This window comes from Bacillus rossius, chromosome 18 (assembly GCF_032445375.1).
Source record: "Bacillus rossius redtenbacheri isolate Brsri chromosome 18, Brsri_v3, whole genome shotgun sequence".
In the NCBI taxonomy this organism is placed as follows: domain Eukaryota; kingdom Metazoa; phylum Arthropoda; class Insecta; order Phasmatodea; family Bacillidae; genus Bacillus; species Bacillus rossius.
Window position 1 is genome coordinate 6,666,715 of NC_086345.1, and position 27,936 is coordinate 6,694,650.

The window sequence follows — 27,936 nt, forward strand, 5'->3', positions numbered from 1 at the left end:
CTTCATTAATTGAAGTATTCAATGCTGACGAAACTTCAGATGATGGTGGATCAGCACATATCGAAGTCTCCTCCAGTGTTGTCAGAGGCGTTGTCAACGGGATCTGCTCCAAAATCGTCGGCGCTGACGTCATGGTTCCCGTAGTCGATGGTGCATCCCCCATCGAGTTCGACGTTAAAGTCGGTAAAGATGCCATCGAAGTCTCAAGAACAGGCAATTACACGACTTATTCACCAGAAGAAACAAACTAGGTGATCCGTACACCGTCGACGGCAGTAACAAACTGAGCGTCCTGCTGTCTAGGACCCGCTTATATACATGCGCCGGCTGGAATAATACGCTAGTCAAATCAAGAACAATTTATTATAATACTAGAGTCAAAACAACATTAAAAAAATAGAAGCACCATCAGCAAAAAAAAGGAAGCACATTTAAAAGCACCATTATCAAAAAGGAAGCACATTTGGAAGCACCATCATCAAAAAGGCAGCACATTTGGAAGCACCAACAACGAAAAGGCTGCACCATCATCAAAAAGGAAGCACATTTGGTAGCACCGACAACGAAAAGGCAGCACATTTGGAAGTACCGTCAACGAAAAGACAGCCCATTTGGAAGCACCGACAACGATAAGACAGCACATTTGGAAACACCGACAACGAAAAGGCAGCACCATCATCGAAAAGGCAGCACATTTGTCATTAGCACCAATATTCATTGGCTCCAATATTCATTGGCTCCATTATTCATTGGTTCCATCAGTCTATTGATTCCATCAGTCTAGTGACTCCATCAGTCATTGGCTCCTACAGTCATAGGCTCCAACTGTCTTTTGTATCATCAAATCCAAATATATTCGGCTAGAATTCTACGTGTCTAAGAGACTATGAGGCCACAAGGCTACGAGTCTTAAAAAATCTAGCTGGTTAAGAGTTATTCATGACCGCGAGACTGCATGACTAAACGAGCGCATGGCTACGAAACTACAGTTCTATGAAGCTACATGGATACAAGTCTACTCGGCTCCAACACGCAATGTACACACAGTACACACAGGAAACGGAACGTACACACAGTACACACAGGAAACGGAACGTACACACAGTACACACAGGAAACTGAACGTACACACAGTACACACACAGGAAACGGAACGTACACACAGTACACACAGGAAACGGAACGTACACACAGTACACACAGGAAACAAAACGTACACACAGTACACACAGGAAACAGAACGTACACACAGTACACACAGGAAACGGAATGTACACACAGTACACACAGGAAACTGAACGTACACACAGTACACACACAGGAAACTGAACGTACACACAGTACACACACAGGAAACGGAACGTACACACAGTACACACACAGGAAACTGAACGTACACACAGTACACACACAGGAAACTGAACGTACACACAGTACACACACAGGAAACGGAACGTACACACAGTACACACACAGGAAACGGAACGTACACACAGTACACACACAGGAAACGGAACGTTCACACAGTACACACAGGAAACGGAACGTACACACAGTACACACAGGAAACGGAACGTACACACAGTACACACAGGAAACAAAACGTACACACAGTACACACAGGAAACGAAACGTATACACACAGTACACACAGAAAACGGAACGTACACACAGTACACACAGGAAACAGAACGTACACACAGGAAACGAAACGTACACACAGTACACACAGGAAACGGAACGTACACACAGTACACACAGGAAATGGAATGATCACACATACATTAGCGGAAACACACAGGCTTAGTTGGAAATCAGAATACAAGAAATAAAAACATTAAATTTTTACTTTCAATATTTAATTACTTCTCAACATTACACAAATACAAGTAAAGGAAGCCATTATTGTATGTAGCCAGCTTTCCTCAGTTCCTTGAGTATGAAGGATATTTCTTTGATGCACGAATAGTTTCCTGCACAAAGCGAGCCATGTAGAAGTCTTAGCCGGTCAACCAATATGTTTGGATCTTTCCATGATGTGTAATCAATCTCTTCTACCACCATCTTACTTGCTTGTTTATTATAAATACTGTTAATATCACAATCGTCCCAGTGATCATAATAAGCATTATCAGATTTATTTATTATAACACGACGTTTCCATCGTTTCGGTCTCAGGACATCGCCACATTCTTCGATCTTGTCAGCTCTAGGTGCTTCATCACAGTCTATGCCTTTGTCAACAGCCTCAGAGTCACTGTAACAATCACTGTAGAAGACATCCTCTTCACCCAGATTACCGTATGAATTCGCTATCGATGATGTCGAAGTGTCTTCATCGTCTTCATGCTTCCTTTTTAGGAGTCCATCATTTTTACAAAGAATGGAGGATCTACTGAATATAGGCTTGAATGTATTCTCACTTTTCACGGTGTTGATACTTCCATTAGTTTCAGTCTTCCCGAAGCCATTAGCATCCTTCAATTTATGTTCTTCCTCACGATCGGGTGAGCTAATACCATCACGCTCAGGACAAGGAAAATTATTGTCGTAATGCAGATCACTCTTCTTTAGTCTAGTGGATCCATCGGTGTCCTCTATGCCGTAAGTAGTCTTGACTTTACATGTTCTACCATGTCTTTTTAAGCTGTCAATTCGTGTTAACAACCTGCTACAACGATTACAGCTTAACATGTTGCGTAGTGGGTTTCTAGCACAATCATTCTTCTCATGACGTCTAGCATTCCTTCTCATGGCAAAATCCTTGCCACAGTATCTACAGCGGCTTCCTTCCGATTCAGCTGCAGATAACAAACCACGATCCATGGTAGCTTCTGTGACTAATGTTAGATACAAACTGTCAGTTTTCTCCAATTGGAACCATTTCTTAAATAGAGTTTTTGAAATATTTCATCAGCGAGAGTTAAGTTATCTAATGCAAAGCAAATTGATGCAAGTAGTTCTGGCTGTCGTCAACAGATGTCGCCACGTGTTGCTTGCAGGTAAATAATATCTATTTCATTAATGTGGGATGCGGAACGCTCACTATCGATCGCAAAGGGAGGTTGGCTTCGATAGTATCCAAGGAGAAAAAAGTTCGTCCTTCCTGCTAGTGCTTCTCAGATTTCTCACGGTCCGCCATCTTGGATTGCGACGTCACGGCGGCCATCTTGGATGGGTGTGAGCTTGACCTTTGACCGAAACCGCAGGAGTGATCGCAAGAACACGGAGAAAACCATCATAATATTGGCAAGAATAATCAGGAGCACACGGAGAAAACCGCCACAAGTTTTCTTTAATATCATGAAATACAAAAAAAAATAATAAAAAATTAAAAATAAAAACGAAAAAAAAATTCAAACATTCTGCTAGCTTGTGAACTTCTCATTGTTGAGCAAAGATAGAGTTCTAGTACAAGCCAGAATGTTTGAATTTTTTTTTCGTTTTTATTTTTAATTTTTTATTATTTTTTTTTGTATTTCATGATATTAAAGAAAACTTGTGGCGGTTTTCTCCGTGTGCTCCTGATTATTCTTGCCAATATTATGATGGTTTTCTCCGTGTTCTTGCGATCACTCCTGCGGTTTCGGTCAAAGGTCAAGGTCACACCCATCCAAGATGGCCGCCGTGACGTCGCAATCCAAGATGGCGGACCGTGAGAAATCTGAGAAGCACTAGCAGGAAGGACGAACATTTTTCTCCTTGGATACTATCGAAGCCAACCTCCCTTTGCGATCGATAGTGAGCGTTCCGCATCCCACATTAATGAAATAGATATTATTTACCTGCAAGCAACACGTGGCGACATCTGTTGACGACAGCCAGAACTACTTGCATCAATTTGCTTTGCATTAGATAACTTAACTCTCGCTGATGAAATATTTCAAAAACTCTATTTAAGAAATGGTTCCAATTGGAGAAAACTGACAGTTTGTATCTAACATTAGTCACAGAAGCTACCATGGATCGTGGTTTGTTATCTGCAGCTGAATCGGAAGGAAGCCGCTGTAGATACTGTGGCAAGGATTTTGCCATGAGAAGGAATGCTAGACGTCATGAGAAGAATGATTGTGCTAGAAACCCACTACGCAACATGTTAAGCTGTAATCGTTGTAGCAGGTTGTTAACACGAATTGACAGCTTAAAAAGACATGGTAGAACATGTAAAGTCAAGACTACTTACGGCATAGAGGACACCGATGGATCCACTAGACTAAAGAAGAGTGATCTGCATTATGACAATAATTTTCCTTGTCCTGAGCGTGATGGTATTAGCTCACCCGATCGTGAGGAAGAACATAAATTGAAGGATGCTAATGGCTTCGGGAAGACTGAAACTAATGGAAGTATCAACACCGTGAAAAGTGAGAATACATTCAAGCCTATATTCAGTAGATCCTCCATTCTTTGTAAAAATGATGGACTCCTAAAAAGGAAGCATGAAGACGATGAAGACACTTCGACATCATCGATAGCGAATTCATACGGTAATCTGGGTGAAGAGGATGTCTTCTACAGTGATTGTTACAGTGACTCTGAGGCTGTTGACAAAGGCATAGACTGTGATGAAGCACCTAGAGCTGACAAGATCGAAGAATGTGGCGATGTCCTGAGACCGAAACGATGGAAACGTCGTGTTATAATAAATAAATCTGATAATGCTTATTATGATCACTGGGACGATTGTGATATTAACAGTATTTATAATAAACAAGCAAGTAAGATGGTGGTAGAAGAGATTGATTACACATCATGGAAAGATCCAAACATATTGGTTGACCGGCTAAGACTTCTACATGGCTCGCTTTGTGCAGGAAACTATTCGTGCATCAAAGAAATATCCTTCATACTCAAGGAACTGAGGAAAGCTGGCTACATACAATAATGGCTTCCTTTACTTGTATTTGTGTAATGTTGAGAAGTAATTAAATATTGAAAGTAAAAATTTAATGTTTTTATTTCTTGTATTCTGATTTCCAACTAAGCCTGTGTGTTTCCGCTAATGTATGTGTGATCATTCCATTTCCTGTGTGTACTGTGTGTACGTTCCGTTTCCTGTGTGTACTGTGTGTACGTTTCGTTTCCTGTGTGTACGTTCTGTTTCCTGTGTGTACTGTGTGTACGTTCCGTTTTCTGTGTGTACTGTGTGCATACGTTTCGTTTCCTGTGTGTACTGTGTGTACGTTTTGTTTCCTGTGTGTACTGTGTGTACGTTCCGTTTCCTGTGTGTACTGTGTGTACGTTCCGTTTCCTGTGTGTACTGTGTGAACGTTCCGTTTCCTGTGTGTGTACTGTGTGTACATTCCGTTTCCTGTGTGTGTACTGTGTGTACGTTCCGTTTCCTGTGTGTGTACTGTGTGTACGTTCAGTTTCCTGTGTGTGTACTGTGTGTACGTTCAGTTTCCTGTGTGTGTACTGTGTGTACGTTCCGTTTCCTGTGTGTGTACTGTGTGTACGTTCAGTTTCCTGTGTGTGTACTGTGTGTACGTTCAGTTTCCTGTGTGTACTGTGTGTACATTCCGTTTCCTGTGTGTACTGTGTGTACGTTCTGTTTCCTGTGTGTACTGTGTGTACGTTTTGTTTCCTGTGTGTACTGTGTGTACGTTCCGTTTCCTGTGTGTACTGTGTGTACGTTCCGTTTCCTGTGTGTGTACTGTGTGTACGTTCAGTTTCCTGTGTGTACTGTGTGTACGTTCCGTTTCCTGTGTGTACTGTGTGTACGTTCCGTTTCCTGTGTGTACTGTGTGTACATTGCGTGTTGGAGCCGAGTAGACTTGTATCCATGTAGCTTCATAGAACTGTAGTTTCGTAGCCATGCGCTCGTTTAGTCATGCAGTCTCGCGGTCATGAATAACTCTTAACCAGCTAGATTTTTTAAGACTCGTAGCCTTGTGGCCTCATAGTCTCTTAGACACTGTAATACCCCTAGTGTCTTAAAGAATAATGAAATAATAAGGTTAAAAGATTTGGAAGCTTTGATTACTGACGCCCTCAATTAATAACTATAAAAGTCAACAACAGAGGCGACACTAGAAGTAAACAAAGAAAATTTAGAGACTCCCTACGAATACTTGGGAGTAAAAGGATCGTTATTATATATTAAATAAATAAAAACAACTGTTACATCTATAGACTTCCTTATTTTATTAATCATTGTTCTTTTTTTTTGATAGATTAAATTTTTCTTAGTAAAGACTGTTTTTCATTGATAAGTGATCTTATTTACATAACTCACAATTACACTTATTATATGATATTCCTTAACGTTATTTACGATAGAGCCGGCCCTTAATGTATAACAAAAATTAAAATATTTAACAACAAGACTGAAATTAACATTGGTAACTTTAAAGTTTGTACATATAGTCCTTCCAAAACATAATATAAATTTCTTCTCCTCGAACTGCCTTTTACTGTCCGCTGTCTTAACTGGGTTACACTAATCTTGGGTTCGTGAATAAAAAGATAGAATTATGCGGGTATCACCCGGGGCTGTAGGTAGACGGTGATCAAGGTAGTAGGCCTAATGATGTTGGATACTGCGCAGGAACCGACTCCAGAGGTTCTGGCAGAGGATTTTGGTTGCCCCAAACTTGGAACCCTGTCTGAAACAAAAGTCCAAATTCCAAAGAATTAGACCTGTTTCCAGACAGTATGCTTAAATGGCGCAAAAGGCCAATAGAAGGAAAATTAAGGGGGGGGGGGGATGACGTCAAGACTTACCAAAACAGGGTGTTGGTCCTGGCGCTCAGGAGAGGGCGTCTCGTCTCCGCAAACCCGAACCACGATTCGCGGTAGCCACGGAAGTCATCATGATTAATTAAAAAATAATAATTTATATAAAAATACTAAGTTTCTCTACATTCAACTAAACTACTGACTGGTTAATAATTTTAGCTAGGGACTCCATCCCTTTAGTCTGAGAAGACTACATAATATACGATGTCGATGATTCGCAGAAGATCGCAGATACAAACGGTACCAGTCAGTCAGGAGGCGCGCACCGAAGTAAGTTCAGAGCGGGATCTCACCAGGATATCATAAGCGCGGGGTCTCTAGAGAATGGGAGGGGGGTAGGCTCTGAGCCGAAAATTACCGAGTCCACCCGAAGGTGTCCGGCATAAAAAAAATTAGATCTTACTGGAGTAACTGCGCGACTGAGGCGCTATCTTTTGGTGGCGAGAGGAAGTACTAATAAATCAACTTGTGACCGACGAGAGTGTCAAGCTAGGGCGTAATGGAGTAACCAGTGGAGCCACCTAGCGGCCTGAGACATAAGGAGGGGAGAGGTTGTCGTTACCTCCGCGCGAGCGCGGTAGTGTCGGCGCTGCCGACGCCTCACCAGTGGCATTAGTTACCACAGCCGTCGCTAGGTGTCGTTAAGGTGCAGAATCGTAACTGCGGCTGCCAAGCCTGAGATGGCCTTGAATTCGGTTAACGCACTCGAGCGGTCGTCGCTCCTAGCCACTTCTGAGAAGAGAGGGTGTGTGAGCAGGCGGGGGTGGCTTCAAAAAACGCATGGTCTGTGGGACGCAAGGCCCACGGGATCCTCCTGTCGTGTCTTGCTGCTAGTGAACCTTATACCGATTCGTGACAGAGTTAGCAGGGCTCAGCACTGCTTCACAAGCTGCTCTTAGCAAAAGAAGACCCGCGAAGAAATAACGTTACCGGCTCCGACGTGCCTGGAGGCGGGAGAAATATTAGCCAGAATGCTAGCCTAGCATGAGGCTGGGAAAGAAAATCAGCTCGCCTCTGAGAACAGAGGCTTAGGGCCTGGCCGTAAAGATAATAAGATGAGAGAAAAAAAAATAATATTTCCAAAAATATTTAAGATTACAAAATTTTTAAATAAAACGTGCCTAAATACTTAATACACGGCACATACTCCCCCGCGTTAAAGCGGAGCTTAGGGGAAAGCAAAAAAAACCAAAAACTTCAGTAGGGCGAGTTACCAGGTTCGCCTGTATCCTACTACTAACATTTGACGCACGGCTGTGGCGCGTCGGCACCTGCAGTCGCGTTGAGTTAAGAGAGGTAGTCGGGTCGAGATAGAGGCAAATGAATAAACGTTTTTGTTAATGTAGGTGGTAATACCTTACAGATAATCTCAATTACTAGTGGGGTCACTTTAACCTTTTTATTAGAAAAATTCTTATACTAAAGAAATTTTATAATTATAGATAATTATTGTGGGTGCACTATTTATAAAGTAAGTTTCAAATATTGTTATGTCAAGAGACTCAAAATAAAATTTTAATATTTAGCATTGATCAATCTAAAATTATATATAATGATCACACATAATTAGTTAATAAAGTAAATATTGAATTACGTCGATATCAGATGTTGGACATCATGTAGCTTCACAAGTGGGCACTGTGAGGGAAAGCCGAAATTACTGAGGCCAAAACAAGGGAAATGCGTCCTTGAGCACTCAGCTACATATGGGGATTGGAACCCCTGTATATGGGTATGGTGACCCGTAACTTACAAACTAAATGGGAATGAAAACCCCTGTACATATTCGTTTGTCCATAAGAAGTCGAAGGCATGGGTCCAAGCCCGGCACACTCTGACGATGGATCAAACTAAATTATATAATTTTATACTTGCTCAAAAAGCTAAGTACACCTCAGTCCCGAAAACTACACTTGTTAACTTACATAGGATCAATATGTTCAAGCTCTGATGGTTGATCAGACCAACAGGCTGAAGCAAAGATACCTACGAGGGAATTTCACCCTGAGTTAGATCGGGTTCGAAGCCCGAAAGATCAACCAATTTAGATGAATTTAGAAAACAGATTAAAACAAATACAGACTGTGTAAAAACTATAATATTTAGATTCTGAAAAATATTTTATTTGATAAACTATATTTTAAAAGTTCAGTTATCCAGTTATTAATTGTAGTCATAATAAAATAATAATTAATATTAATCCTCGCACTCAAATTTAATTAATATAAATATAAAATCGTAACATCCAATATTATAATCGTAATAAACATAAGTAAATTTAACTTAATTAATTTCGCCGTCGGATCTTCCATGGCGGGCACAAAAGTTCACACTGCCTGAGAGGGGGTTTGAACATAGGCCGTCCAAAGATGAGTGGTGGGAATGGAACCCAAAGAACACTCGAAAACGGTCATGAGATATTTCACTCAGAGGACCAGGTCTTGGCTCATTGGCTGAGAGGACCTCTCGCGATTTAACGCCTGAATATAGTGCTGCACTGTGGCGAGCGTGACCTAGTTCGACTTTAGAAATACACAAAAACTAAACCTTAATGCCACCTTGGAAGTCACAGTTGCAAAACCAAGTATAATAATATTATCATAATGATGTAAAATAGCTACTAATTTTGGAGTGAGTGAGCAAGACAATTAAGAGAATTAAAAAAAATCTTTAAATATCTAGATGCACAAATGTATCAGCTACTGTGCTCAAATTCTATTTACGTAGCTGTGCAGTGAAACAAAAATTAATTCTTCATGAAAATAAAACAAATTAGAAATCTTATTGAAACAATAACACAAAATTAGTTAACACTCAATACAGTCTGAGAAACTATGAATATGCAGTTCAGTTACTGGTTAAAATAGTCAATGTAAATAAATGGACTTACTTCACATCCTAGGCAATCATATCCTCCGTACTAGCTTATAAAAAAACGGTTAATTAACCTACACCATAATAACTTAATTTAGAAACCTTTCGTCGAAGGCTAAAATGAATACACCTTTCATTGGGTACTCAGGAAATAAATCTAAACAAAAACTAGGCACATGGATGGATGCAAATCTTGGAAAAGTAATAAACAATAATCAATAGCATCAATGCATACATTACTTTTAAAATTAAATTGACTGTGAACCTGTATGTATAGAATACGATAAATTTATATTTCTTATTATAGTCATTAAAATTGTCTCTGACCTTAGATAAATTTGCAAGATAAACTTCTCGTAAATTTTAAATCTTTATATGTTCTGAATAATGTCTAGTAAAGCCTACTTGGTACACTAGTAAATAGCATAACTATGCTTACATTAATTCTAATATTAAATGATCGGCGTAAAGTAGTATTAAAATTAGAAGGTTTATAAATTACTGTCAATACCCCTTTTAAATGTTATGAAACTACACATGAGGTTTTTCTTAAAATGTTAAATATAATTATGTATAGATATATATATATAACACAGCATTTAAACATTATATGCTCAAAAAATGAAGATACACTTAAATATAGCTTATGATTAAAACAATTGCTTTTTTGCGTGGGAAGTATGTGCCTTCATAATTTATTATTATTATTATTACGCGCGTCGGGAAATGAATAGTGTACTCGGGTGTAACAAGCTGTCAGGTTAGCTTGCACAACGGGGTACCTACAATGAACGTCACGTCAGCCGGCAGGACTGACCTTGGCGCGAAGCGCCTTTAACTAGGGGTGTGGGGGGGAGGGAGTATCTTGTCCAGCGGACACGTCTCTGTTGATAAGCCACGCGCGCGGGCTGAGTCGCGTGGGTGGGGAGCCAGCTGCCTCTCGGCTCGCGCCCAGATGTAAACACAGAGACTGAAGTGCAGCAAAACTTATGATAATTTTAAAATTCAAGGGTTAATTTAGCTACTACGTGTATCAGCGGACAGTTCACAAATTACTTACTACAAAAAGATTCTAAGTGACAAAAAAAAAAATAAAAAAAATTTTTTTATTAAATTTTTTTTTTTAAATTTTAATTTTAGGTATGACCTTTCAAATTAGGTATGCCTATAGACGTAACCATGCTCTGCTACCATTTTGTAATACCCCTAGTGTCTTAAAGAATAATGAAATAATAAGGTTAAAAGATTTGGAAGCTTTGATTACTGAGGCCCTCAATTAATAACTATAAAAGTCAACAACAGAGGCGACACTAGAAGTAAACAAAGAAAATTTAGAGACTCCCTACGAATACTTGGGAGTAAAAGGATCGTTATTATATATTAAATAAATAAAAACAACTGTTACATCTATAGACTTCCTTATTTTATTAATCATTGTTCTTTTTTTTGATAGATTAAATTTTTCTTAGTAAAGACTGTTTTTCATTGATAAGTGATCTTATTTACATAACTCACAATTACACTTATTATATGATATTCCTTAACGTTATTTACGATAGAGCCGGCCCTTAATGTATAACAAAAATTAAAATATTTAACAACAAGACTGAAATTAACATTGGTAACTTTAAAGTTTGTACATATAGTCCTTCCAAAACATAATATAAATTTCTTCTCCTCGAACTGCCTTTTACTGTCCGCTGTCTTAACTGGGTTACACTAATCTTGGGTTCGTGAATAAAAAGATAGAATTATGCGGGTATCACCCGGGGCTGTAGGTAGACGGTGATCAAGGTAGTAGGCCTAATGATGGATACTGCGCAGGAACCGACTCCAGAGGTTCTGGCAGAGGATTTTGGTTGCCCCAAACTTGGAACCCTGTCTGAAACAAAAGTCCAAATTCCAAAGAATTAGACCTGTTTCCAGACAGTATGCTTAAATGGCGCAAAAGGCCAATAGAAGGAAAATTAAGGGGGGGGGGGATGACGTCAAGACTTACCAAAACAGGGTGTTGGTCCTGGCGCTCAGGAGAGGGCGTCTCGTCTCCGCAAACCCGAACCACGATTCGCGGTAGCCACGGAAGTCATCATGATTAATTAAAAAATAATAATTTATATAAAAATACTAAGTTTCTCTACATTCAACTAAACTACTGACTGGTTAATAATTTTAGCTAGGGACTCCATCCCTTTAGTCTGAGAAGACTACATAATATACGATGTCGATGATTCGCAGAAGATCGCAGATACAAACGGTACCAGTCAGTCAGGAGGCGCGCACCGAAGTAAGTTCAGAGCGGGATCTCACCAGGATATCATAAGCGCGGGGTCTCTAGAGAATGGGAGGGGGGTAGGCTCTGAGCCGAAAATTACCGAGTCCACCCGAAGGTGTCCGGCATAAAAAAAATTAGATCTTACTGGAGTGACTGCGCGACTGAGGCGCTATCTTTTGGTGGCGAGAGGAAGTACTAATAAATCAACTTGTGACCGACGAGAGTGTCAAGCTAGGGCGTAATGGAGTAACCAGTGGAGCCACCTAGCGGCCTGAGACATAAGGAGGGGAGAGGTTGTCGTTACCTCCGCGCGAGCGCGGTAGTGTCGGCGCTGCCGACGCCTCACCAGTGGCATTAGTTACCACAGCCGTCGCTAGGTGTCGTTAAGGTGCAGAATCGTAACTGCGGCTGCCAAGCCTGAGATGGCCTTGAATTCGGTTAACGCACTCGAGCGGTCATCGCTCCTAGCCACTTCTGAGAAGAGAGGGTGGGTGAGCAGGCGGGGGTGGCTTCAAAAAACGCATGGTCTGTGGGACGCAAGGCCCACGAGATCCTCCTGTCGTGTCTTGCTGCTAGTGAACCTTATACCGATTCGTGACAGAGTTAGCAGGGCTCAGCACTGCTTCACAAGCTGCTCTTAGCAAAAGAAGACCCGCGAAGAAATAACGTTACCGGCTCCGACGTGCCTGGAGGCGGGAGAAATATTAGCCAGAATGCTAGCCTAGCATGAGGCTGGGAAAGAAAATCAGCTCGCCTCTGAGAACAGAGGCTGAGGGCCTGGCCATAAAGATAATAAGATGAGAAAAAAAAAAAATAATATTTCCAAAAATATTTAAGATTACAAAATTTTTAAATAAAACGTGCCTAAATACTTAATACACGGCACAACACGTAGAATTCTAGCCGAATATATTTGGATTTGATGATACAAAAGACAGTTGGAGCCTATGACTGTAGGAGCCAATGACTGATGGAGTCACTAGACTGATGGAATCAATAGACTGATGGAACCAATGAATAATGGAGCCAATGAATATTGAAGCCAATGAATATTGGTGCTAATGACAAATGTGCTGCCTTTTCGATGATGGTGCTGCCTTTTCGTTGTCGGTGTTTCCAAATGTGCTGTCTTATCGTTGTCGGTGCTTCCAAATGGGCTGTCTTTTCGTTGACGGTACTTCCAAATGTGCTGCCTTTTCGTTGTCGGTGCTACCAAATGTGCTTCCTTTTTGATGATGGTGCAGCCTTTTCGTTGTTGGTGCTTCCAAATGTGCTGCCTTTTTGATGATGGTGCTTCCAAATGTGCTTCCTTTTTGATGATGGTGCTTTTAAATGTGCTTCCTTTTTTTTGTTGATGGTGCTTCTATTTTTTTAATGTTGTTTTGACTCTAGTATTATAATAAATTGTTCTTGATTTGACTAGCGTATTATTCCAGCCGGCACATGTATATAAGCGGGTCCTAGACAGCAGGACGCTCAGTTTGTTACTGCCGTCGACGGTGTACGGATCACCTAGTTTGTTTCTTCTGGTGAATAAGTCGTGTAATTGCCTGTTCTTGAGACTTCGATGGCATCTTTACCGACTTTAACGTCGAACTCGATGGAGGATGCACCATCGACTACGGGAACCATGACGTCAGCGCCGACGATTTTGGAGCAGATCCCGTTGACAACGCCTCTGACAACACTGGAGGAGACTTCGATATGTGCTGATCCACCATCATCTGAAGTTTCGTCAGCATTGAATACTTCAATTAATGAAGAGCGTACTTCGCATCAGTGCAAATACTGTGGTGCATCATTTACTATCACCTCAAATGCTCGCAGACATGAAAGAAGCGGTTGTTCTAATAATGTTCAAAGAATACAATTTCAGTGCAATAAGTGCAATAAACTAATTTCACGTCTCGATAGCTTACATCATCATTATAAAAAATGCTCCGAGACGTATAATGAACATGGTTATTAATTTGACTCATGTGTTGTACCGGCTAATGAGACCATATATAAGTGCTATGAACTTCAGTCCGTCTCTGGCTCTGGTGATGGACGGATCGGATAGACATTTAAAGTCATGTAAAAGGCTTAGTCCGTACAATAAGAAGACTGTTTGAATCGAGGAATCCAAAAGGCTTTGGTAATTTGTCAGTGTTCTTTTGTACTTGTAGTAGTGTATTGAATTTATGTAATAAAATTTTTTTAAAATAACTTGCGGTGTTTTTATTTTCTCAAACCTAACACTTTTTTAGTATTTTTTTAAATAGAAGTTGTTTTGTATCGGCCAGGGATCGAACCAAGGACCTTAGTCGATCCAATCAATCATTATATGGATTACTAATTTATTTTATGAATTTTGAACTTTTTCCCGAATCTCTAGCATTAAAATTACGAATTTACAATATGGTGGTCTTGATGTCTGATAGGATGATGGTAGTAGAGGATTTAAAGTCTCTTTACGAATGTTGAACATGGTTTATTGAAATTATTATTTTTTACATGAAATTAAACATTATTGCATCGATCGGGTATCGAACCGAGGACAGGAGCGGATCGAATCAATATGTAAATTAATGAGCGATTTATTTAATTAATTTTGGAACTTTTCCCGAATTTCTAGCTAAATAATTACGGATTTTCAAGATAGCGGACAAATTTCAAGATGGCGGGTGTCACAGTAATAAATGATTACTGCACTCTAGCGGATAAGAACTAAACTAACATGGTGTCAGCGCACTCTAGCGGCCGAAAACAAGATGGTGGTCTCCAGCAACGAAGACAAGATGGCGGACAAATTTCAAGATGGCGGGTGTCACAGTAATAAATGATTACTGCACTCTAGCGGATAAGAACTAAACTAACATGGTGTCAGCGCACTCTAGCGGCCGAAAACAAGATGGTGGTCTCCAGCAACGAAGACAAGATGGCGGACCTGACGTCATACTAGGTGAGGATATATATGCTTTAAGAAAAGTGGTGGGAGTCAGTCTGCCTGCAGCCACCATTAAGGAAGGAGCCTGTCGCCATTTTTAATTTTTTTTTGGCCCTCACCGGGTTCGAACCGAGGACTCCGAACTCCGTGTCGTAAAAATATATTTTTTTATAAATCTTTTATTAAAATTTTATTATTTAATTTTTTTTATAATTTTTAAAAAAATATTTATTAAAATCGGATAATAAATAAAGAAGTTTAAGATGGCGGCCGTAACGGAAATTGCAACGGTGACGTCATAATTCAAAATGGCGGAAAACACATCACCGGAATTTTCGAGAACACAATGACGTCATCCAAAATGGCGGATCCAAGATGGCGGATCCAAAATGGCCGCCGGGGTCAAGGTCACAACCATCCAAGATCGCCGCTGTGACGTCACAATCCAAGATGGCGGCCGGCACCACAGGCACCACAGCCTGAAGCCTGCCGCAGGAGCCCCATTCATATACTACTCCTTTAAATTGTAAATTTTTTCCCTGCTACTTTTTTTATAACTAATAGTATTTAAAGTGAAACAAGAATATTTAATATTTTTTTAAACTTTAATTTAGTATAGTGATTGCGGATTAATATAACATACACACATAAATTGGATTTATTTTATTTCCAACAATTCCCCGTCCGGTACCAGACGATTACAGAGGTCGCATTACAATGATGAAGTGTAGTTCATAACATATAGTTCTGATTGTATATTTTCTTTATAGTCTTACACACCACATATAAATTTTTATGGGTGATAAAAAATATAACACGTAATTTTGGGTCACTGATGATTATGATTATTTAGTTCACACTTGATTCAAATAATAGTTTTGATATAGCTACGGAACAATAACTGACGCAACAGGAGTGACAAAACTTGAACACTGTAAATATTTCACGCTATACTTGTCGTCACGCTGATCACTGTTCTTCTGTGGACTCTGGTATGGAGCGATGGCTATCCATACACTTCGACACGGGATGATGATGAGGTAGCGATGACGACGGTGTAGACGTTGTAGAACTTGTCATTCGGCGTGATGCAATTGACGATAGTGGCGTTAATGGTCTCGGCGGTGTGGGAGAAGACAAAGATGGAGATCCGTCACGAGATGTATCAGGCTCTCGGGCAGCACCAGCAATGGTTGTGTGGGACAATGACGCCTCATGTGATGGTCCATGGTTCACGAACTGACGTGAGCCCGCCTCTCCAAACACTTGACGTGCAGACTCCACTGGTGAGAGGTCACGATCGGGGGATCGACCCCATGGCTCGTCTCGCGACCAGCGTCGTCCCTGTCGTCTGCAGCACTCGATGTCATACCAGTTGTGAAGGTATGTTTCCTCATCCTCTGCTTCACTTGGTATGTCCTCTAAGGGTATGGTCCTAATACACCACAAGCTGTTGAAATCAATGTCATGGCGCGAAGACATAATAACCGCACGAGCCCTTCAAATTTCTTCTTAGCTTACAAATTTAACTGTGTGGAGTGAAGCGGTAGAGCCTACACAGTAGAGAGCTGCAGGATGTGTACCAATGATGGTTAACGTAGGTGGTGTTGTGAATAAACCCGTCACACTGTTCCTTCCAACTAATAACTGCCTCCGGATCGGTGTTGCGCCGCAACTCGCACCTTACTGAGGAGTAGTCTGGTTCAGAGCTTATAGTTTCAGTCGCTGATGCAGCCTTAAGTGCTTCGAATGTTGAAGGGAATGTAGTGTCAGGTCTTAGATAATGGACGACACAATCTACCTTTTTGCAGGATGTCTCGATGATGTCCGGAGCCTCCTCGTCACAATCACTGGTCCAGTGATGACCGAAGTTGCAGACCTCTAGTTGGAAGTATCTATCCTTGGTGATGTAGTTCACACGGCGGAATCCCGGCGTTTCTTCCACGTACTTTGCAGACGGATCGAACGGCATTTGCTTGAATTTGTAGCAGTAGCTCTATACCCACTCGACTATTTGTTGACTGCTGTGTTTAGGGTGTTGACCTCAATTTATACCGATAGGACCCCACTTATTACGTGAAAAAAAAAACAACAAAAATCAGTCTCCTCGACACGGTGTAAGTACTTGGCGTCGACGGACGTCTCCGCGGCAAGAAGTAAGTACTCGACGTCGACGGAGGAGGAACTGTAGGTAACTGAAGACTTCCCGGGCCCGACAATGGCTGTATTTATACTCTACACAAAATAGGGGAGGAGGAGGGTAGGGGTAGGAGAGAGAGATGGAGGGAGGGGTGGGAGAACAGCAACAGTAGTGTTGGTGAGTGGTTTTTTTATGATAAAAAAAAATGGGTTGGTGAGGGGGGGGGGTGGTGGTGTTTGGATGGAGGGGGGGGGGGAAGAAGATATATGTGCTATGAAAAAAAGGGGTGGGGGTAAGTCAGTCTGCCAGCAGCTACCGTGGGGGAAGTAGCCTGTCGCCATTTTTAATTTTTTTTTTGCACCCGTCGGGTTCGAACCGAGGACTCCGAGCTCCGTGTCTAAAAAGTTCAATTTTTAAAAAAAATATATTAAAATTTTATTAATTGAATTTTTTTATAAATTTTAAAATTTTTTTCATTAAAATCGGATAATAAATAAAAACAGTTAAATATGGCGGAAGTAACGGAAAATGCAACGGTGACGTCATAATCCAAAATGGCAGAAAACAAAATGTTGGAATGTTCGAGAGAACAAAATGACGTCATCCAAAATGGCGGATCCAAGATGGCGGATCCAAAATGGCCGCCGGGGTAAAGGTCAAAGCTCCCCACAAGTGGCTTAGAGCGGCATGACCTTGGGGGAATTTAAGCCACTATGGGGACATTTCTAACTGCTGGAATTTTTTAGGACTAAAACGGGAAATTTTCCCTCGAAACGGGAATTTTTCTCTCGAAAACGGGAAATTTTTTCTTAAAACTGGAATTTTTGAGTCATTTTAAGTCATTTTTGAGGAATTTTGAGTCAAAAATGGCCGCCGTGACGTCACAATCCAAGATGGCGGACAGACAATCACAATCCACATCCTGAATCCTGTTTCCGGACCGTCATTCCTATACTACTGGGAAAGTTTGTCACTGCCTACTTAGACGATGTTATCATCTGGTCGGATACGTGGGAGGACCATGCGCAACAACTCGCCATGATTCTCGAGTGGCTGGCTAGACATGGTCTGACCTGCGCGCCAAAAAATGCCACATCGGGGCGAAAGAGATCCAGTTCCTCTGCCACATTGTCGACGGGGGCGGGTGCCGCCCTCTCCCCGAGCACCTGGATCTAATCGAGGCCAAGCCAGTACCCCGGACGAGGAAGCAACTTCAATGATTGATGGAGCTCCTCAATTGGCTCTGAAAGTTTAGTCCAGATTTTGCCACAGTAACAGCACCACTGACTGACCTCCTGTCCCCCAAAACCAAGTACCTCCAGACTGACGCCAGCCAGGTGGCCGTGCTCTACCAGCTTGGGCCCAAAGGGCGAGTGGCGGGTCCTGGAATATGTAAGCACCAAGTTCGGGCCTGCTGTTCGCAAGTACGATGTCAACGAACAGGAGTGTCTGGCAGGGGTGTGGGTGGTAGGCAGGTACTGTCACCACTTGGAGGGGAGGTCGTTTGTTCTCCGTATGGACAACCAGTGTCGTAATGGTTGAATTCAATGCAAGGGCTCAAGTCAAAAGCCACCCGCTGGGCTCTGACATTTCAAAACTTCGATTTTCAGGTCAAACATGTACCGGGTAAAGCCAATCAATTGGCAGACGAGTTGTCCAGACATCCTGACCCGGCCATGGTGTTCGATGACAAAGGCAGCTGGGATGACTTGGTGCCACCCCAGGGGGGTGTCCCGTCCACAGTGGGAGGGTCATCACCCGTGGCCCTGTACCTGACAACGCAGGCCGGCACTGACACTGACCCGGGCTATGTGAATACGCTCTCAGATCTAGTACAGGTAGTGCAGCAGGTGCAGATGGGAGATGCTGCGACCTTGGCGCAGATCGAGGAGTGCAGTGCGGAGGACCTAACTTTCGGGCATTGCAGCGGGGGGGGGGGGGGAGTGCTGCAGGTCCGAGTCCCGGGAGACATGGAGTTCTGGAGTATCTATATGTAGGAGGGGCATGAATGACAGTTATGTCCTTCTTCCATGACCACTCTCTTGCAGGACACTTGGGAGCAGAGCAGATGCTGAGAGCCGCGAGGGAGACATTCTGTTGGCCGGGCATCACGAGGGACATCTGGGAGTATGTCCGCCGTTGTCCAATCTGTCAGCATAGGAAGGTGCGGAGGTCAGACGGGGAAGAGCAGTAATGGCCCCGTTGGCCCCAGCTGCCTTTCCACAGTGGTGTTGGACATCATGGGGCCATACCCACGAAGCACTAAAGGGAAGCGGTTCTTGGTCGTGGTAACAGATCTCTTCACTAGGTGGGTTGAGGCATACCCAGTGTCCAACGTGCGATCGGGAACTGTGGTGGCACTGCTGGAACGGGAGGTGTTCCCGCGCTTTGGATACCCAGCAGTGCTGCTGAGTGATGACAGGCAGTTCAAGGGAGCCAGGTGGAAGACAGCATGCCAGAAGTGGGGTGTCGAGCATCATACGACCCCCACTTACCACCCACGAACTAACACAACTGAGAGGCGGAACCAGGAGATCAAGGCACAGCTCCACCTGTGGTTGGGAGAGCACCATTCCAATGGGACATCCATATTCCCAATCTGTTATATTGTCTATGACGGCGAACGAGCGCTGTCACCGGCTACTCTCCCGCGGAGCTTGTGCAAGGACAGGAATTGGCCCTCCCAGGAGAGTGCCGCGTGGCCACGGCAGCAAAAAAGAGGGTGGATGGGAGGAGAACCCCCGCGTGGAACTCTCAGAAATGAGGGAGCAGGCACGTCAGTGGTAGGAGCAGTACCTGCAACGCAACACTCCACTGACAAACCGTCCCCCCAAACCTATTGAGCCAGGCGACTTAGTGTACGTCCGACGGCACCATCTGTCGTCGGGCACCAACAAGTTCAGCACGGGGCTGGCCCCGAAGTGGGACGGGCCCCGAGTGGTGCTGCATCGGGCAGGCACATCTTACTACATAGACACACAGTGGATGTCCATCTAAAATACACCATGACGACTTGAGGCGGGTCAATAACGAGGACAGGGACGCCAGGACGAACCCCCATCAGCAAACGCGAGGGGACGCGACACATGACACCGGCCGCGTGAGGGGCGATCCTTACGAGCCACAGGACGGATGGGACGCTGACGCCAGACGAGAAGAGAGGGTTGATGACCCGGCGGAAGGATGGGACACAAGACAGGACAGTGAGGGGAAGCTCGACCAGCCACAGGCAGTGATGCAGGCAGGACATGGCGAGAGGAAGGGGCAGGAGGACCTGGACATCGAGGTGTCCGGTTGGTCAACGGAGGACAGCCAGACAGAGGCGATTCTTCCTGTGTTGATTGAGGAGCTGGACGAGGGGCAGATGCAGAAGTCACCGACGGACGAAGAAGTGCCGACGGACGACAGCCCACGAGTCACAACCAGGACGGTGGTATGGTTTGAGAGTCTGGTCGGGAGACACCAGGAACCCCAGAGGCTTGGGGAGCCCCTGTGGCCACTAGACATTAGTCTCACTGACTCTAACTTTCGGTCCGGAACACGGAGCCCGAGACGTACGACGATGAGGAGGGAAATGATGAAGAGGGTTCACTGACCCTGCCAACAGACAATGGCCCGACAGACGGGTCTGTGGACACAACAGAGTCGGAGACGTCGTCGGGTGATGAGGAAGCCGAAGGAGGGGAGCGTTACTCTCAGCACAGGCGGCGGGCGCTGCGACGCAGTTGCCACGCAACAGACGGATCGGGCCAGGTCCAGGGGACGCCCTCAACGACTGACGATCGCCAGCCAGAACAATTTGTGGGGGATGCCACTGCCCCACCCTCACCTGACACACCTACTACACGCTCAAGCCAACTGTGGTCTCGGGAAAAATGTGAACTACCCAAGGTCAGACGGACCCCTCCCTCTGCCGTCATCCCTTCTGCCACACTGTCCCCTCCCTTTCCCTAGTCCGCCTCAAGGGTCGAAGCGCGTCATGTCGCGGGTGGGATGGCAAGTAGAGTTGTTACTATAAGTCACGACACAGTGCGCGGATACGGGTGTATCGCTGTTCAAGTATTTCACGGATCCTTTGAAAGCGGAGCAAGGTTTCGAAGCGTGCATGACTGTAATATAACGTGTATTGACAAATGGCATCGGGCAGTACAACAAAACACAAAACTATACATAGCCAGTGCAGGGAAGTGATTAGCAATGTGATTGCATTTTGTGATCAGGAGAAGGCATCAGGCAAATTTACCAATCCATTATTTATTTATTTATTTATTTATTAGATTTGTGACATGCACACCAACAGCCGAAGCTTTGGAGGTGTGCACAGAACAAGTAATAAAAACACGACACATACAAGCGAATAAATACAACATAAACAGGATAATAAAAGACGACACATACAAGCGAATAAATACAACATACACAGGATAATAAAAGATGACACAATAAAAAGAAAAAACAATAACAAACAAAACAAAACAGCAACTGAGATAATCTTAACTAAATGATCTAGAATGGGAAGAATAAACAGGATTATAAAATTACTCAAGATATTAGGGTAATCATAAAAAATTAAAATTTAAAGTTTTTAATAAAATTTTCATATTTATTGAAATTTGAGATAAGTCTGTAAATTAAATCATTATTATTGTGTAAGGAACATAATAGGGATTGAAGGCGGCTTTTGAACTGCGGGACTCGAATACCAGAGTTATCAAGTAAGTATAAGCAATTAATTTTTGAACTATAGCACTTAAACACAAACAGGGCATCCAGATGGATGCGACGAATTGAAAGAGATTCTAATTTGGGTAATTGATGGTGTCTAGAACTAATTATTTTGAAAAATTTATTTTGTATGGATTCAATTTTGTCACTATCGGTGGTGTTAATACTGTTCCAGATAACTGAGCAATATTCGAGTTTACTTCTAACAAAGGACAAATAAAGAGTAAGAATGGATTCAATATTAGATGCATAGTAAGTTATATAATTTATTAAATATAAGGTTCTACGGGAAAAGGATACTAAAGAATTAACATGTTGATGAAAGAATAGTTTGGAGTCAAGAATAACACCAAGATCTTTTATACTAAGAGATATGGAAATTTTTGAGTTGTCAAGAAAATAATCATATTTAACTGGATGAATTTTCCTTGTGAAAGAAATAATTATTGTTTTATCTTTGTTAAGTGAAACTAAATTCATTTTACACCAATTATCAATTTCAGTAATATCAGATTGAAGAAGCAGACAGTCATTTAAGGAGGAAATTTCTCTGGATATTTTAAGATCGTCAGCATACAGAAAACCAGTAGTATGATGAAGAACTTTAAAAATATCATTGATATAAATATTGAATAATAAGGGAGATAAAGTACCCCCTTGAGGCACACCAGAAGTAGCATGATATAAAGTAGAAGTGTTTTTATTAAGTGAAACAAAGAAACATCTATCTTTAAGGTTCCTATCTAGACGCGTGAGAACTCGGTATCTGTCCCGATGACCTTGAACGGAGCGCCCTGGAGGCGGAGTTTGTAGCTGGGGGCGTCACAGTTCTTGGCTCGCCGCGCATCTACAGTAGGTAGGGAGGGGATGACGGCGCGTTACCACCCCTCCCTCGCAGACAGTCGGCTGCAGGCGCCGTGGAGGAAGGAAGGCTGGAATCCACCACCAGTTCCGTTAATGTACCTGTGTTTGGCTTTCGTCCCAGCACAGTCGTATCGTATGACATTTGTACGCAGAGTTCTGAAACATTGCTTCCCGCTCGCACAATTTCTGTCGCAAAAAATAAACTGCAATTTAAATATAAACTGAATACTTCATGCTAAGAACGTATACATAAATTGACCGTAATTGTAATCTAACTCTACTCTGTAAAGCTATAAATTCCTGACATTACAGGTATTTTTTTGTTATGGTTACTGGAAATTAAATATTATTAGAAAATATACGTAGGTCCTTGCAAAAGACGTGCAAAAGACACACTTCCAAAACTTTTTTTTTTTGCCTGTTCCATCTGCTTTACCTTTATTTATTCATGTTAAGGACAGGTGTTGCTCACAGTATCACCAGAGCAGCCGGAATGTCGTTGTGTACCCTGAATCCGGCATTATGCGGCAAAACGAAAAAAATTCATCTGTGTTATTAGTAACTTGCTGGTCTTTTTACTCTGGAATAGTGATAAATATTTTAATGGAAATAAGATAACACGTAAATTATTTATTTTGAATTTTTGTTGCCTAATTTCTAAAGATAAATGTTATATATGTACATAAATTTTCCAAAATTTATCAGTTGTAAACGAAAGGCTGAGAAGCAGTAAGCTGTGGACCGATTTAACAACCACTGCATTATATATATTTATATTCACAATAATATACAATACATACTTTCACATGAGAACAACACTAAACCAAATGGTTAATTTGTATGACATCTCAAAATACATAGGCTACACTTGTGGTAAATTCGTCGACAGGAATGATACAGACAACTTTAAGACAATCCGCAATTTTGTATATACAATCTCATAGAAGACATATTTTTACATGAGGGCAATTTCACGCAAGTGGTTAGATTCCATGGCATCATAAAATACATACGCCTGCTGTAATAATTTGTTGACAGGTAACGAGTGATATAGACAAATTTAAAACATTCAGCTAGGTTATGTACAAAATCTTACATAGCATATAATTTCACATGATAAAACTGTTAAACCAAGTATTTTAGATTCTATAGGTAGTATCTCAAAATACAAACACTTGCTGTTATTATTTCGTCGTTAATTTTACGATAAAAAATTACACAAATATATTTAAATTTACAGTCATAATACTTATTTGTACAACTACAGTATTTAACAAAAAATTGTTTTAACAAAAAGAAGACATTTGCGACGTAAAGCACCCCAACACGCATGTTCCTCCGTCTTAGAAGTTTATATAAAAATAGATGGTTGCTCTATAACAAAGCATAACTTACACTGTTGTCAAACCATATCGTCCACAAACACTGCCGAACATTTCCCTGAATGCATGTTAGATTGCAATGCATTATTTAGTTCCGTAATTTTGTCGTAAGTCTTTGTTAATTAGGAGATAGGAATCGTTATTGCAACAAAAAAAATTCTGCATTTACTTTCCGTGCAGTACCTCAGTCCTGCTCAAGTTCAGAGCTGTCAATCCCAAATGAACCTAACATCAGTCTGTTGACTGTATAGCTAAGTTAATGATTCACTTCAATATGAACCAGTTGTAGGGAACTTGAAGGCGTGTTCTTGGATGATTTTAACATCCTATCTTGATTATTTTGAAGTAAAGCATCAGTTATGTAAATGGGGTCTCGTTTTTCCATGCTACGCGTGTGTCTCGGATCCACCAATTCAGGCAACATGCAGTGTTTATAAAATGTGACAAGTTTATTTTTCATTTTGTTTTCCCAGAATGTGTCATCTTTTTCGATCTACGTGATTGTTATTTCCTTTTCGGTAGATGTCCAGACAGCAAATAAACAAACATCTCTCTGTGTGGCATGTAGCTGACCTTGCATTTAATAAAAATATTCTTGTTTGTTATTTAAAACGACAGAATTCATTTTATCATCCGAAAACATCAGGTACTTCAGTTTTCCTTCTTTCATGGTTTCTCTTAGATCCTTTCCATATGCAGATTCAGGGCACTTTGTTTCCACTATTGTATTACTTCCAATGAGGCCATCAGGTGTAGCACCGATGAAGGGGTATTGTTTATCTATAAAAAGTCCCGTTTAATCTGAGACTACATAGTTTTACAACGTGCACACTCATTTCTTTTTAATGTCAGAAGATAGCATATTTGTTATAAGAACTGGAATTCTATTGTAGGTTATGAGCATGTTATAGATAGCATCAATATTATGAAATACTTTATTTTGAATTATGTCCTGAAGTTTTTGACGAGGTACAAATTGCGCGTTTTAATAGATTTCTGGCATACTAAAAAACTTTCAGGTTTTTGGTTACATCAGATTTCGGTAGAGGTTTTAGATGTACTAACGGCCCTGAGTAACAGAGGAGGTATACTGCAAGTATTTACGAGTGATAATTCCAGTTCTTTAAAAAATAAAATAGCTGTCCAAAAACATTGAATTTTTTTAGTGACTCAAATTAATTGCAGAAGGTTATAGCAAACCACATTCTAACTCGAATTATGTAGAAAGACTGTATGCACAGTAGCTTATATTTTTGCAACTTCAGTTTTTATTTGGTTTGAGAAATACTTAATAATGTGTTTTAAAACAAAAAAGAAAAAAGGTTGGCAATTATATGTAATATGCCAAGTCCACCAGGCTATGGTGGGATTCTACCCCGCCACCACATGGGGGATAATCATTGAGACAAAATCTTACAAAAACTAATGCCAATCCAAAACAGAACTAACATGAGACGTACCTAATATTTTCATCCTAAAATATCACGAGAAACATTTTCATAAGGCCTTGTTATAAAAGATTTATAAGCCTACGTATCAAGTTATTTTATTGTTGCTGATAATAAATACCTCCATCGCCACGAGCACTGTTCCATTTACTGCTCCTATGCCGACACCATCAAGCATTTCATCTTCTACACCATCGACCATTTCGTCTTCCATAATTACATCATCAGCAACCCGCCTGCTCCAGTAGGAAATACCGTTTTCACTCTCTGACTGAATTACTGACTGAAGTAACGTGTACGATTTTGGAATTTTCCTGTAAATGTTACACATTCCCGTACTAAATTTGCAAACCTACCCATAACGAAAGATCAGCGGATATAAACACAAATTAAAATATATATATGACATGTTTTCAATGTTATTTACAAATACTTATTTTAAAAATAAGTTGCAAAGTTAAGAATGTTTTATCACTCTGCCACAGTGAAGCACTGTAGGTTAAACTAGCTTCTATTTACAGTTACGTGAAATAACGTAATGTGGAAAACAATTAATCACACCTAGCAGACTATGGGAGTTAGAGCAAAAATAATTTTATTTTATATTTAAAACCTATTCAAATAATATATCAAGGGCAGAAATTTACCATGATAATAATTGTTAGGCAATTTTTCTAATAAATTGTTCCCCGAATATTTTAATACTACTAATATTCAATGCATTATCCACTCTAGTAACAAGCAGTGTTTTTAATTTTTTCAAAGGTTCATTTTCAAATAGTTCAATTTAGTCTGAAATAAAAACTCAAGAGAAGTAACCATGGAATTGTCCAATCACGTCAGTTATTTAGAACTCGTTGAGAGCAAATTTCTTTCAAGAAGCAAGTGGTAACAAGCAAAAATACTGTACTTATTGGTGGTAATGTTTTTTCGAACATGTTACTGTATTTTTTTCACAAGTCAAAATAGCTGGATTGAGAAAGAAACATGGAACCAAAAACTATGGTAATAACTTACGAAACAAAGTAGTAAAAATTAATTAAAAATATAGAAACACATGGTATGCATTCGTATATCATCCAAACGCGCAAGTTACTAAAAATTAATCTTTTGAATAAGACTCAATTTTTCTTACAACATGACATTAAAAACATTGTAGTGCAAAAAAAATATGGTGGTAAGTACTGGTAGCGATTTGCAGTACGCAGAAGTGGGGACGTTAGGAAAAAATCTTTCATGGTTGAATAAAATAAACTATTATTATTTACACTTCTCCGGTGCTCAAGCCGTGACATGAGTTCTCTATGTCGCACGTTTCATGTACTGAACATTGAGGTGTATCAATCACTGTACCGACTTCAGAGTGCGAAACATGAGTTGCGCTGTGCACTGTACTACTGGCTTGCGGTAGAATGTCTTGCGAATTTTCCTGAAGTCTGTTGTATTTTCTGAAAACACGAAAAATTATTATTACTAACCCACTTTGAAGAGGAGCAAAATAAAAAAAAAGGGTGGTTGATAAAAAATTTAGTTCCCCATTTCAGTCCATGCAAAAAAAATGTGACATACCTTTGTTTCTGATATTCAATCAAGGCTGTTCCTTTTCTCTTCTTCCTTCTTGCACTCATAAACAATTTGCCCGATTTTGCTTTTATTTTGTCTACATGCGCTTCCATCTTTATATATGAAGCTGATGACTAAAGTCGCGGAAATTTCGCGGATTCCTCTGGCCTCAGGATAGAATTCAAAGTTATAGGTGTGCTCGACCCATGTTTACTTTCCCATTGGTTGATTTCTTAGCGAGAACATTTTTATCCTTGTTATTTGGCACTACCATTCGTTTACTTCTCTCCTAGCTGGACATCGTTGGCTCACGGTCGTAGAGGGGCGTGTCCATATAACTGCGGTCCAATCATGAACACAGTGCGACAGTGTGGAGGTTTGCATTCAAGCTTGCGACTAAATGAATGCGCGAAAATTCCGTGGCTCTACTGATGACTAATAACCGGAGCCTTTACTTACTTCTAATAATATTTCTGCTATAGTTCTCTAACCAATTTAATATAATCACTATTAACTCATGCGTTTATATACTTTATATTCACTTTATGTTGGATGGCAATTTAGTGGAATACTAGACATACATTACATAATTATTTAGGAGTGTTTTCCTCTACAAACATCCACATTCTCGTGTGCGGAATGGTTTGAGGTATCTCAAACATCAAAGTACAGGATACAACGGCAGGAAACACAAGCTGCTGCTGCGAGTAGGGAAGAATCAGCTTACAGTTATCTCTCGCGGCAATGTTCAAGGTCAGAACCACCCCTCCAGCGCCGCCTGGCCCTGCAGACCACGCCATCCCCTCCCTTCTAGTCCACGCCTCGAACTTGACGCGTCTCTCCCGCCAGGCAGCACGAGTCAGACACAAAGAACACCAAAATATCCAATTTTCGTAAACGAATATTTTAAAATTCAAAGCGGTGACCCTACACTTTTATACTATCATTTTTATCATAACAATGTCGTCTTTAGTTTTATTGTTTAATATTTCACAAATTTT

The 27,936-nt window shown here is 41.2% G+C and overlaps 1 long non-coding RNA gene across 1 annotated transcript; it reads right to left on the reverse strand.

Moving 5' to 3' along the window:
- Nucleotides 1–6,146: 6,146 nt before the first annotated feature.
- Nucleotides 6,147–12,325, reverse strand: LOC134541213 (uncharacterized). Its single transcript, XR_010076574.1, has 3 exons — nucleotides 11,612–12,325; nucleotides 6,724–11,494; nucleotides 6,147–6,605 (listed from the first exon to the last, which is right to left on the reverse strand). It is a non-coding gene; the product is annotated as an uncharacterized LOC134541213 (long non-coding RNA).
- Nucleotides 12,326–27,936: the final 15,611 nt, after the last annotated feature.